Source organism: Xiphophorus couchianus, chromosome 8 (genome assembly GCF_001444195.1).
Source record: "Xiphophorus couchianus chromosome 8, X_couchianus-1.0, whole genome shotgun sequence".
In the NCBI taxonomy this organism is placed as follows: Eukaryota; Metazoa; Chordata; class Actinopteri; order Cyprinodontiformes; family Poeciliidae; genus Xiphophorus; species Xiphophorus couchianus.
Genome location: NC_040235.1, coordinates 2,461,820 through 2,475,316, shown reverse-complemented (window position 1 = coordinate 2,475,316; position 13,497 = coordinate 2,461,820).

Below are 13,497 nucleotides of genomic sequence, written 5' to 3'. Positions count from 1 at the left end.
GATGTGAAGGAGTAGCAGCTCTACTCCGAGACCCTCCCGGATGACTGAGCTTCTCACCCCATCTCTAAGGGAGAGCCCAGACTCCCTACGGAGAAAACCCATTTTGGCGGCTTGTATCCGCAATCTCGTTCTTTTGGTCATGACCCAAAGCTCATGACCATAGATGAGGGTGGGAACGTAGATCGACCGGTAAATCGAGAGCTTTGCTTTTTGGCTCAGCTCTCTCTTCACGACGACGGACCGGTATAGCGCCCGCTTGACGGCAGACCCTGCGCCAATCCGCCTGTCGATCTCCCGCTCCCTTCTTCCCCCATTCGTGAACAAGATCCCGAGATGCTTGAACTCCTCCACTTGGGGCAGGACACCCCCCCTGACCCGGAGAAGGCACTCTACCCTTTTCCGGCTCAAGACCATGGCCTCGGATTTGGAGGCACTGATCCTCATCCCGGCCGCTTCACACTCGGCTGCGAACCGCTCCAGCGAGAGCTGCAGATCACGACCTGATGAAGCGAAAAGGACCACATCGTCTGCAAAAAGCAGAGATGAGATCCCAAGGCCACCAAATCGGATCCCCTCAACACCTTGGCTGTGCCTAGAAATTCTGTCCATGAAAGTGATGAACAGAATCGGTGACAAAGGGCAGCCCTGGCGGAGTCCAACTCTCACCGGAAACGAGCCCGACTTACTGCCGGCAATGCGGACCAGACACCGGTCATACAGGGACCTGACAGCCCGTATCAAAGGGCCTGGTACCCCATACTCCCGGAGAACCCCCCACAGGGCTCCCCGAGGGACACGGTCGAACGCCATCTCCAAGTCCACAAAACACATGTAGACTGGTTGGGCGAACTCCCAACTGACAACCTTGCGGCCACAGCTCCGATCGGCCGCCTCAACAATGGAGGCACGGAACACGGTCCACTCAGACTCCATGTCCCCTACCTCCCCGGGACGTGTTCGAAGTTTTGCCGGAGATGGGAGTTAAAGCTCCATCTCACAGGGGATTTTGCCAGACGTTCCCAGCAGACCCTCACAACACGTTTGGGCCTGCCAGGTCTGACCGGCTTCCTCCCCCACCACCACAGCCAACTCACCACCAGGTAGTGGTTAGTGGATAGCTCCGCACCTCTCTTCACCCAAGTGTCCAAGACATACGGCCGCAGATCCGATGAAACGATGACAAAGTCGATCATCGAACTGCAGCCTAGGGTGTCCTGGTGCCAAGTGCACATATGGACACCCTTATGCTTGAACATGGTGTTCGATATGGACAATCCATGATGAGCACAGAAGTCCAACAACAGAACAACGCTCAAGTTCAGATCGGGGGGACCGTTCCTCCCAACCACGCCCCTCCAGGTCTCACTGTCATTGCCCACGTGAGCGTTGAAGTCCCCCAGCAGAACAAGGGAGTCCCCAGGAGGAGTACTCTCCAGTACCCCCTCTAAGGACTCCAAAAAGGGTGGGTAATCTGAACTGTCGTTGAGCCTGTAAGCACAAACGACAGTCAGGACTTGTCCACCCACCCGTAGGCGGAGGGAGGCTACCCTCTTGTTCACCGGGGTAAACCCCAATGTACAGGCGCCGAGATGGGGAGCAACAAGTATACCCACCCCTGCCCGACGCCTCTCACCTTGGGCAACTCCAGAGTGGAAGTATGTCCAGCCCCTCTCAAGGAGACTGGTTCCAGAACCAGAGCCATGTGTCGAGGTGAGATCGACTATTTCTAGCCGGAACCTCTCGACCTCACACACTAGCTCCGGCTCCTTCGCCACCAGAGAGGTGACATTCCACGTCCCACGAGCCAGCTTCTGCAACCGAGGAACGGAGTGCCAGGGTCCCCTCTCTCAGCCGCCACCCATCACACAATGCACCCGACCCCTTTGGCCCCTCTCACGGGTAGTGGGCCCATGGGAGAGGGGGCCCATGTTTCCTCTTCGGGCTGAGCCCGGTCGGGCTCCATGGGTAAAAGCCCGGCCACCAGGCGCTCGCCATCGTGCCCCCGCCCCAGGCCTGGCTACAGAGTGGGGCCCCGGTGACCCGTGTCCGGGCAAGGGAACACGGAGTCCAATGGTACTGTTCATCATTGGGATCTTCGGGCTGCTCTTTGTCTGGTCCCTCACCTAGGACCTGTCTGCCTTGGGTGACCCTACCAGGGGCATGAAGCCCCAGACAGCATAGCTCCTAGGATCATTGGGGCACTCAAACCCCTCCACCACGATAAGGTGGCAGCCCAAGGAGAGGAACATTTAAAATATAAAAATACTTTTAATGTAAATTCACAACCAAATATCATTCAGAATCTGACCACTAGATGGTCCCAAAGCACCTTGATCTTGATCTTTGCTGGGTAGAATATGCATCAACATACAACATCCTGGATGACCAGCTGAAGTTGGATGTGATTTAGTGGCAAAGGTTTAAATATTTAAGATTCGAGATGCGAATGATGATAGAAATTTAAAATTGTAATTAACTGGAGCCTTTAATCAATCAATCAAATTTTATTTCTATAGCATTTTCAGGCAGCAAGGCATTTCAAAGTGCTTTACATCATAAAAACACAAAGTCATGTAACATAGAAACAACAATCAAAACATGACATTAAGTCAATTGTCGTCATTAAATTTGTAGTTGATTATGTTTCAAATAAAACTCTAAACAGGTGGGTTTGTAGTCGAGATTTGAAGGCACTCAGTGTTTCAGCTGTTTTACAGTTTTCTGGAAGTTTGTTCCAAATTTGTGGAGCATAGATGCTGAAAGCTGCTTCTCCATGTTTGGTTCTGGGGATGCAGGGCAGAACCAGAACCAGAACCAGAAGACCTGAGAGGTCTGGAAGGTTGATACAACAACAGCAGATCGTTAACGTATTGTGGTGCTAAGCTGTTCAGTGATTTGTAAACTAACAACAGTATTTTAAAGTCTATTCTCTGAGCTACTGGGAGCCACAGAAGAAGGACTTTAAAACTGGTGTCATGTGCTCTATCTTCCTGGTTTTAGTGAGAACATCAGCAGCAGCATTCTGGACCAGCTGCAGCTGGAGGCTTGATTTGTTGGACAGACCTGTGAAGACTCTGTTGCAGTGATCAATGCCACTAAAGATAAACACCTGGATGAGTTTCTCTAGATCTCACTGAGACATTAGTCCTCTAGATGTTCGTCAGGTGATAGAAGGCCGACTTTGAGACTGACCAGAACCTTCAGAGCCACATAAAGACAGAGTCCATCACTACTCCCAGATTTCACTAGTTTTAGTTGTAATAACTGAAGCTGTGCATTGACTCTAGATCTATAACTCTAGATCGTTTCTCTTTAGGTCCAAAAATAATAACTTCAGTTTTGTTTCTGTTCAGCTGGAGAAAGTTTTGGCTCATCCACACATTTATCTGTTCTAAGCATCTTTTCAGTGATTGAATGGGCTCTGAGTCACCTGGTGACATCGTAATGTAGAGCTGTGTGTCATCTGCATAGTTATGGTAGCTAATATTATTTCCTGTTATTACCTGAGCTAGTGGGAGTATATAAATATTGAATAATAGGGGTCCTAGGATTGAACCTTGGGGTACCCCACGTGACCCTTGACCTCTTTGATGAGAAGTTTCCAATGGAAACAAAGAAATCCCTGTTCTTTATGTAAGATTCTAGCCAGTTAAGCACTGGACCAGAGAGTCTGACCCAACTCTCCAGTCGATTCAGTAAAATGTCATGATCAACACTAAGGTCCAACAGAACCAGAGCCAGCTCTGTGGTTCTCCCACAGTCCGTATTTATATGGATGTCACTGAACACTTTGACTAGGCCAGTCTCTGTGCTGTGATGAGATCGGAAACCAGAGTGAAAGACATCCAAGCTGTTGGTTATCGTTAGGAAGCTATTTAATTCTTTAAACAGCTTTTTCAATAACTTTGCTGATGAACAGAAGGTCAGAGGTCAGAGGAAGGACTGTAGTTCTGCACTAGTGATTTTATCAGTGGTTTGATTACTGCTGTTTTCAAAGCCTGGGGGAAAACACCTGATGAGAGCCATGAGTTACTATTTGGATCAGATCAGTAACAATAACAGGCAGGACTTTCTTAAAGAAATGTGTGAGTAAAACATCCAGACAGCAGGAACTTGAACTTAGTTGACTTATAATTTCCTGTAGGGTTTTATAATTAAGTAGTTGGAATTGGGTCATTTTTCCTGTATTTGTTTTGTTTGGGTTCAGCATTGGTACTGGCTTTATAGTGGATCTGCAGATTAATGCTCTGATTTTTTGAATTTTCTCTGAAAAGCTGGAAAACTTGTTGCAGGCAGCATTAGATTGAAATTCAGGTGGCAGCATAATAGGAGGGTTTGTGAGCCTGTCAACTGTTGCAAATAAAGCTCCAGCATTGTTATTGTTTTTGTTTATTACATCTGCAAAGAAAGCCTCTCTTGCATGTTTTATTGTTAAATGATAGTTACGTAGACTTTCTTTATAGATGTCACAATTAACGTGGAGTTGAGTTTTACTCCATTTTCATTCTGCCCTACAACAGAGTTGTCTTGCAGATCTAACTGTTTGTGTATTTCTCCATGGAGATTTCTTTTTACCAGACACAACCTTCATTTTAATTGGGGCAATGGAATCAATGATATCTGAAACTTTAGACTGAAAATCATTTACCAACTTATCTACATCATTACAGCTTAAGGGTGAGGAAGAAGAGTAGATTCGATTAAATGTTTCTGCTGTGTTTTCTGTGAGAGAACGTTTTGTGATGGTTGCTGTTTGTCCAAGTGGGTTAAAAGATAAAGAACTTTCAAAGATAACAGGAAGTGATGCGACAGGGCGACATCAGTTACAGAGACATTGGAAATATTCACACCCTTACTGATAACCAGGTCCAGTGTGTGTCCTTGAGTGTGTGTTGCTTGTTTGACATGTTGTGTTAAACCAAAGTTCTTTAATATATTCAAGAGCTTTTTTTGCCCCTCTGTCTTGGGGGTTGTCAACATGAATGTTGAAATCACCAACAATTATTAAACAATCATAATCAATACATATGAGAGATAGAAGCTCATTCAAGTCAGTAAAGAAATTTTCCATGTTTTAGTTTTGTATAAAGTTAGTGTCAAAGTTCATTTGTGGCCTTTAACCTCAATTCCAAGATACTCAAAAGAGGTGAAGTGACCCAAGGAAATTTTACTACAATTTATGGTATTCTTAAATGTTGAAGCCACGCCTCCTCCTTTTATATGTTTTCTATCCTCACTTAAAAAATTGTAGTTAGGAGGCAGGTCAGGCTTTTTAAAGATCGGAAACCAGGGATCGGCTAGAAAACTGCAATCGGTGCAGCTCTACACACATATTTATGACATTCTTTGATTAAATATATTTCTCTTCAGTGTTACTCCAATAGCTGAAAATGTAATTTATACCAGATGAGTCTTTCTCTCCTGAGAACAGGTACTGGACTGATTCTGTGCATTTAAATGACTTTAACAGAAGTTTCTCATAACTTAGAAGTTGATGTAAAAATAATGTTTGTTTTAGCCACTAAATGATTTTGCTGAGTAGCAAACAACAAATCCCAACTGCAGCTTAGAGCAGCTCATCCATGTAGCAGCCATGTAGCCTGACGTAAAAACATTTATTTAGACAATGTCAAACATTGAGAAGTTTGAATTATTCTTATCAAACACGGTGTTTTGAAGCCAAAAATACCTCAGAAATATCCAGAGCCATCATGAGAATCGACTCATTTACAGTTTAAACTCAGTTTCACACAAACACAAAGACCCTAGCATAAATGTTTGACTGTTGAACCGTTCAAGCTAATTTTCTATTAGCAGCTTTACTAATCTCTTACATTACATTACCAAGACATATTAAAACAAACCTTTATCTTGGCTTTTTCTATTCTTCCTCTTTCTTTTCTCCCTCCCTGAAGGATAAATCCTTTTTTGAGACACAGTTTTGCTAACTTAACTTTGGATATTTGGATTCTCTGAACGGCAGCTCATGTTACCACGAAGCGTGCGGTACCTACCACGGCCACCAGGGGCCCCCAAGAGCAATAAACTTTTTTCATTTTACCCGTAAAATATTTATTTCTACATACATTATCAAAATATATATATATTTATATATTATTGTAAAAACAAATTGCTTCATAGTGAAATTGTGTGTTTTTGATATTATAATGACATAGAAATTATTACAAAAAAAAAAAATCAGCTCGACTTTAGTGGTCTTGGGGCCCTAAGTGGCTGCTTAGTTTGCTTATGCCTTGGGCCGGCCCTGTCATCTTGTTCCCTAAAACTGTAATGCAGGTCCTGGCTTCAATGAGCTGTCCGCATGTGCTGGCTGACACAAGGACTACTGGAAAATGTCACAGGTGTCACAGAGTTTTTACTGTCACTTCTGTCAGTCCACTTTTCCATGACTTTCCACAAATGCAATGGAAACATTGTGTAATGTACGAACAGGAAAAAAATCTGCAGCGGACCCTTTTCTGATGATTGGTTGGTGGGTTGGAAATCACAACATGCCATTTAAGAAATCCGTTGTGCTCTCTGAACACTACTTCTTCTGGTCTGATATGAATTTCAACTCTCCTCTATGCTGAATTCAAAGCCATCACAGACATTACGTAATGAGGGAAAAAGTGAAAGCATGCCTTCAAAGTGTGCTGCACGTGTCGAACGTCAGCCATGTCATCTGAAGAGGTTTCTTTCAGCACTTAAGTGCACAGGATGAATTGTTCTCAGCCAGGTTAAAGAAATGCACGAGAAAAGGAGACAAAAAGTCCATGTGAAACATTCCTTAGGGGTTAAGCCTAGCTTTGCTCTGCTGAAGCAACGCTGTTTGCAGAAACACTAAAATCTCTAAGAAGATTCCTAAGAAAGGTAAGATGGATTTTTGATGTCAGGTTCCCTGTCAGACAGAGATAGTGTCCTTAGCAACATTCAAAAACAATACAGCACAACTTGGATCTGGGCGTCCAGCAGCCAGCACTGTTGCAATCATAATTCTTGCTTTGAAATAATGGAATAGCTCAGTAGTGAGACATCAGCTTTTTTAACTAAAGCTGATGTCTCACTGCAGAGGCATTAGCAGAGATGTCATCACCAAAACCTCTGCTGGTCACAGACAAATGCAAGCAAGACCCTTCCATTGGGTTAAGTAATTTCTGTACCTCTTTTAGAAGCATGTCATGATGTATTCTTTAATGCTGATCGCTCACAGCCTGTGATGTCATCCACATTGCTACAGTACTGTTGTTTTCCAGAAAGCATAATGGAATAACTATTGAATGACAAAGGCAACACAACAAAGTATCTCTACATCAGAGATGTGATGTCTCATCTGTACCAACTGATGTTCCTCCAACTGGCTTTTACAAAACAATTCCATCACGGCAAAGAACCTAAAGATGAGTCTTTAAACTGGCTTAGCAGTTCATAAATCACCAGGAGGAAAGAGATTGAGCTCAGCTGATTAGATCCAAATTAATTTAAAAAATGTTTTATTCATCCCGAAAGGAAATTAAATGTTGTCATAACTCATATCATCCAAGTATCTTCAAAGAGTCGTTGTGGATGGTGATGCTGTTTGCTGGAAGGATCTCTCTAAATCTGTGTGTGGCCATATAGAAATCTGGGCAGAGAAACGTTGGGAGTCAGAGATATAATTATTTTTGGAAGAGTTGCTTTGAACTTCCTCTTTCGGTCTCTGCTCCCCGGTCCTGCTCTGCATCCAGGAACTCCTCAGTTTCCACTCCTTTGTTATTGTAGTTCTGGTATTATCTGAGCTTTAAGGGATGCTAATCAGCAGCACATTAACAACACATTGTTGCCATGATTCCAATTCATAACAGCTGTCTGAAAGTAAAAAAGTAAGAGCAAAAATATGTTAAGCTGCAGAACATCTAAAACCAGAGGCAAACCAAATCTATGCATTTTCACACTTTAGAAGTGAAATAAAGTGCTAATGGAACTAGCAGTTTTTATATATATTAAAAAAAGGATTTTAGAACAAGCTCCTATATTTTGTTGAAAAGTTTCTTATAAGTTAGTTTTGTCCTATTTCAAGTCCACTGAAATAGAATAAAATTATTACTTGTACTACAAACTAGACACAAATACTTGGGTATAATTTTGTGTTTTTGCAGGCTGCAAAAAATTTGAGTCTGGGACAAATTAACCTCACAACTGGACGACACACACCACTGAAGCTGCATTGGAATGGCTTAGATCAAATAATATGTTCCAGACTAAACAAATCAAAGTCCAGACATAAATGTAATCGGAAATCTGTGGTAGGACTTGAAATTTGCAGTTCCTTATCCAGTCTGGTTCAGTTTGAGCTATTTTGCAAAGAATGGGTGAAAAATTGAGGTTGCACAGCTGTAATTGCTGTGAATGTGGGCTCTAATTTATCCATGAGTCTTTGTATTTCCTCAGTGGGGCTGCAGACTGAAGCACACCACACTTTCCGGGTCTTAGGGTGTGTGACAACCACAAAATAATGTTTTTTTCTACTATGCAAGAGGTGTCAGACCTCTGAACACCATGATGCAACACTCCATCAAGTTTTACTGTTTTGAAGAGTCACCGGTACTGAAAAAGCTCCACATAAGCAACGTCCAGTAATCTGTTTTGTCTTCATCATGGCTTGTGCGTTGTCTGTTGATCAGCAATCAGCAAAAATGTGTTACAAGGTCAATAGCAGAGAATAAAGAAACATTTGTTCTGGAAGTGATATGTGTTGCACTAATATGCCCAAAATATCATACTTGTTACACCTGGAAAAAAAGATTGCATCAAGTGTGTGGATGACAAGGATAAAAATGGGTTAAATGTGGGGATAAAGACAAACATGTTTCTAATTATGCTGTCATGTTGGTATTTAAGTTCATTAAAATTCAGCTTGGATTCTTTTGTATCAACTTTTCTCTTTGCCATTACCAGTGCTTGATTGAAACCACTCTGTGGTGTGGAAGCTGAATTAAAAGGCATAGTTTGGGATTCTGAAGTGGGATTACCTAAAATATCTACACTACAGTGATGTCTGACAGTGTCTGACCTGCTTCCCATATAGCAAAATGTGAGTAAATCAACACTGAAATATACTGTAGCTAGGCAGAAACATTGAAAATACTTTGAAGCCTGACATTGAAACAAAATTGAAAGTGACTCACATGTTAAATCAATGTTAGGGTTTCAACCATAACTGACACCATATCAATGTTGATTCAACCATCATATAAATTTGGATCCACATGTGTTACTTTTATATTGAATCAAAGTTAAGGAATAACTATTGATTCATGTACACGTTTTAGTCTGATATGTCTACATCATAACATACCATGAAAAGTTTCTTCACTGATGTTAAACACACCATTTTACTGGCAGACGATGGGGATATAATACCCATTGTCTGTATTATCTTGTATTGCCATATTTCCAAAAATGTGTTTACAAGCTTAAAAATGATAACATGGCATTAATATAACATTTTGTTTAAGAAAACAGGGATAGATCTGTAAACATATTTGACTCCGTTTTGACTGTCAGAACAACATATAGCACAACATACATTGTGCTGTATGAACCAGGGAAACAGTATGCGTTGGGGTAACCCAAGTTTCACTCTGGTTGGCGTCATGTCGGTTCCTTTATGCCTCACTCTCTCTCTGGTGTGTAATGTAGCCACTTCTTGACTGTTTCGCTGTAGGACTTATCAGTCAGCTTTGGGTCAAACTGCTCAGCAGCAGCTGAAAAATACAGAAATAAGAGAAAGGAAGGTGCTGGTTTGGGCCAGTTAAAAAGACGATATAGACAGGAGGACAAAATTGTTTTTACCCCTCGGTTAATGAAAGAAATTTCTGTGACCACAAAGGTCACAGAAATAACTTGAATCTGACAAAGGTAATAATGAATAAAAATTCTATGAAAATTAGCAAATGAAAGTAAGACATTGCTTTTCAAACATGCTTTGACAAAATTATTAAAGAAAACAAACTCAGGAAACAGACCTGGACAAAAATGATGGTACCCCTGAATATAAGGTGACCAAAGGGACCATGTTAAATCAAGGTGTGTCCACTAATTAACATCACAGGTGTCTACATTCTTGTAAGCAGTCAGTGGGCCTATATGTAGGGCTACAAGTAGTCACTGTGCTGTTTGGTGACATAATGTGTACCACACTCAACATAGACCAGAGGACGCAAAGGAAAGAGATGTCTCAAGAGATTAGAAAGACAATTAAAGCTGCGCGCAGCCTCTCAGCCAAGCGCTGCTCCAGCCTATTGGCCACCGCGGGGGTTCGCGCACCGCCGCCCGCCAGCCACCGCAGACGGTGTCACGCCTTTCAGTTTTTGAATATGATAAAGCCCCCTCTTTAGGGGAGCAGAAAAATAATAAGAAACAGTACGATTACAATAGGCCTTCGCAGCGCTTTGCTGCTCAGGCCTAATTATAAACAAGTGCGTTAAAGGTAAAGGTTATAAGACCATCTCCAAGCAGCTTGATGTTTGTGACTACAGACACAAAATATTCAAAGATCCATGGGACTGTAGCCAACCTCCCAGGACATGGCTGCAGGAAGAAAATTGACAACAAAACCAAGACAGATAATATAAACGGTAGCAAAAGAGCCTTAGAAAACTTCTAAAGAAATTAAAGGTGAACTTCAAGCCCAAGGAACATCAGTGTAAGATCACACTATCCAATGCTGTTTGAGTCAAAGTGGACTGGGAGATGACCAAAGAGAACACCTTTGTTAAAAACAAATCATAAAAAAGCCAGACTGGAATTTGCCAAGCTACATGTTGACAAGCCACAATGTTGGGTCTATTTTGGCTCCCAACCTGCAAGGAATCAACCAAGAACACCAGTTGCTTTTCTGCAGAAAAGGGGAGAGAAGCCAGACATGGAGAGCAGCCGTCAAACCACTGTCTGGGATCAACTCCGCCGGCTCTCAGTCCTCAACTACCTTTTATTGAAACAGAGTATGACCTAATCACATGCACATTGTAGCTCTAAAAACTGCAACGTGGCCTAATTGATTACACATCATTTAAATACAAGCTCTTTTCTTTAAGACTGAGCGTGACTATTGACGTGGCATTGTTTCCTGTGTCTCTGCGTATATCATCTCAGCGAGTCACAAGCTTCTGGTCACCATGTCCTGGAACAGTTAATGTACCATGAAAGAAAAGAAGCCTAATAAAAAACATGAAAGAATAATAATATGAAAACATAACGTTTCAGATAAACTCATTTTCCCAACACACAAAGCTTATGGGAGAATGTCCTATGAACAGATGAGACAAAAAATTAACCTTTTAGTAAGGCACATTAGCTCTATGTTGGCAGACAGAAAAATGAAGCATATCAAGAAAAGAACATTGTCCCTACTATGAAACATGGAAGAGGCTCTGGGGCTGCTTTGCTGCATCCAGCACAGGGTGTCTTGAATCTGTGCTGCATATAACAAAATCTCAAGACTATTGTTAAGGAAAAATGATTATTTTTGGTGCTTAATACAGTTAATCTTACGACATGTGTAAAGGTATAGCCAACACTCTTATTTGGAATAGTTTTGTGTTGAGCATTTGGGAAGGAGCTGAAATAGCAGGCATTCAGCCAAGCAGGGGCCTCCCCCACAGACAGAGCAATAAAATTTACATTCAAATGGGGAGAACTAAGGAAGTTTGGGGGAAGAGACGTCAGAGGTGTCTGTGAAATCTCATCTTAGGACTTTTGGCATCAGGGATCTGCTCGTACCAGACAGAGATGAGCACTAAGTGGTCCGCCCTTTTGCTTAGACAAAAACCAGACACCTTTGCCATAAATGAGGGGAGTTTCCAAGTTTCTCTGAGGGCTAAGGGAGTTTCTAGTTGGTCAATGGGAGGAACGCCTTGGCTGCATAAATTAAATAGGGAAACACCTATTTGGTATAAAATTACGTACACGGAGCACACCAAGAGAGAGAGACAGCGGCCGCTAATTTTTGCCTTTTTTTGTCTTTGTTTTATGTTTGTTTGTCTTCCCCTTGTGTGTCGTTATTTGTATGAGAAAAATGCATATCTCTGTTTCTCTGCAGCTTTGTTAATTGATTCATGCGTTGCTTTGTGTGAGATTAAACTCTGTGATCTGTGACGTCAACACGCTTTGTTGTTGTTTCGTTTTAGCAGAACGCTGCCGCTCGTCGAGGATCCCGGAAAAAAAATTAAAGAGGAAAGAGCCAAACGTTTTGTCCAAAGCTAGCATTAAATTACCTCTTTTTTAACAATTGGGGGCTTCGTCCGGTTCTGACATCTTGGCGGGCAGATCGGCCTGTTTCGGCTCGACGGCTTGATGCGGTAAGATACTATTTGATTATTTTTTGGTCGTCTGTAGCACCGTGTGGTCGGGCGGAGTGGCTTGTCGCGGCTAGTTGCAGCCACGCGAGTTTCGAAGCTGCAGGGGTGGATAGATTTGCTCCTAAAAGAGTCTGTTGTTTAGTAATTGGTCAGGAAAAATACACACTACAGGGAATCGTGGCGGGTTCAGACAGAGGATTTTGCGCTAACTCTGCCGTAAAAATGCTGGGTTTATTAATTATGTTCTTTGCCCTGGGAATTCATTGCTGTGTCCCTGAAAAAGCAATTTGGGAATTGTGTATCAATTTGGTAGTTTGGGCTTGAATCGGCCCGGAGATTTGACTCTGCTCCAGCGGACTTATATTGGCCTACATCGGTTAAATCTTGAAAAGTATGTTTAAATTAATTTTTCTCTGGTGAAACATTGAAAAGGAGTTGAATCACTCTTGAAATAGGACTTATATTGGACACGAGCTGAATCGCTCTATTATATAGACTTATATTGGGTTTCGAGTTGTATCACTCGGAGGACTAAGTTTTATTAAGGAAGAATTATTGTTAAAACTTTGAACAAAACGTTTGGCTCGTCTCTTCCTTAACACAGCCGGGTTCTTCTCGGCGAGCAGCGGCCAGCTGTAAAACGAAACTAACAAGGCGTGTTGACGTCACAGATCACAGAGTTTAATTCATAAACAAAGCAATGAACAACAAAGCTGCAGAGATACAGAGATATGCATTTTCTCACAAAATAACAACACACAAGGAGAGACAAAAAACAAACACAAAACACACAGACAGACAAAGGCGCCCACGTGGAGAAAAGATGGAAAAAACTCTCTTTTCTTTCTCTTTACATGTCCTCTTAATACAAAGGGGTGTTTCCGTATTTTAATTTATGCAACGAAGGCGTTCCGTTGTTCAACCAATCAGAGAGCCACCTTGGAAAAACGTCAACCTTCCCCTAAGTTTTAATGACCAAACTCAAGAGTCATTTTAGTTGTTAAAGTTATAAGTTAATTTCACAAAACCTATTTTACTCTTTTGGACTCAGCATCTCCCAAGATTTGAATCTTTGCCTTATCACGAACAATATTTAAAAGGTGTATCCGAAATTAAACATAGATGTTTCCAAGATTCGAAATCTGTGATCAACTCC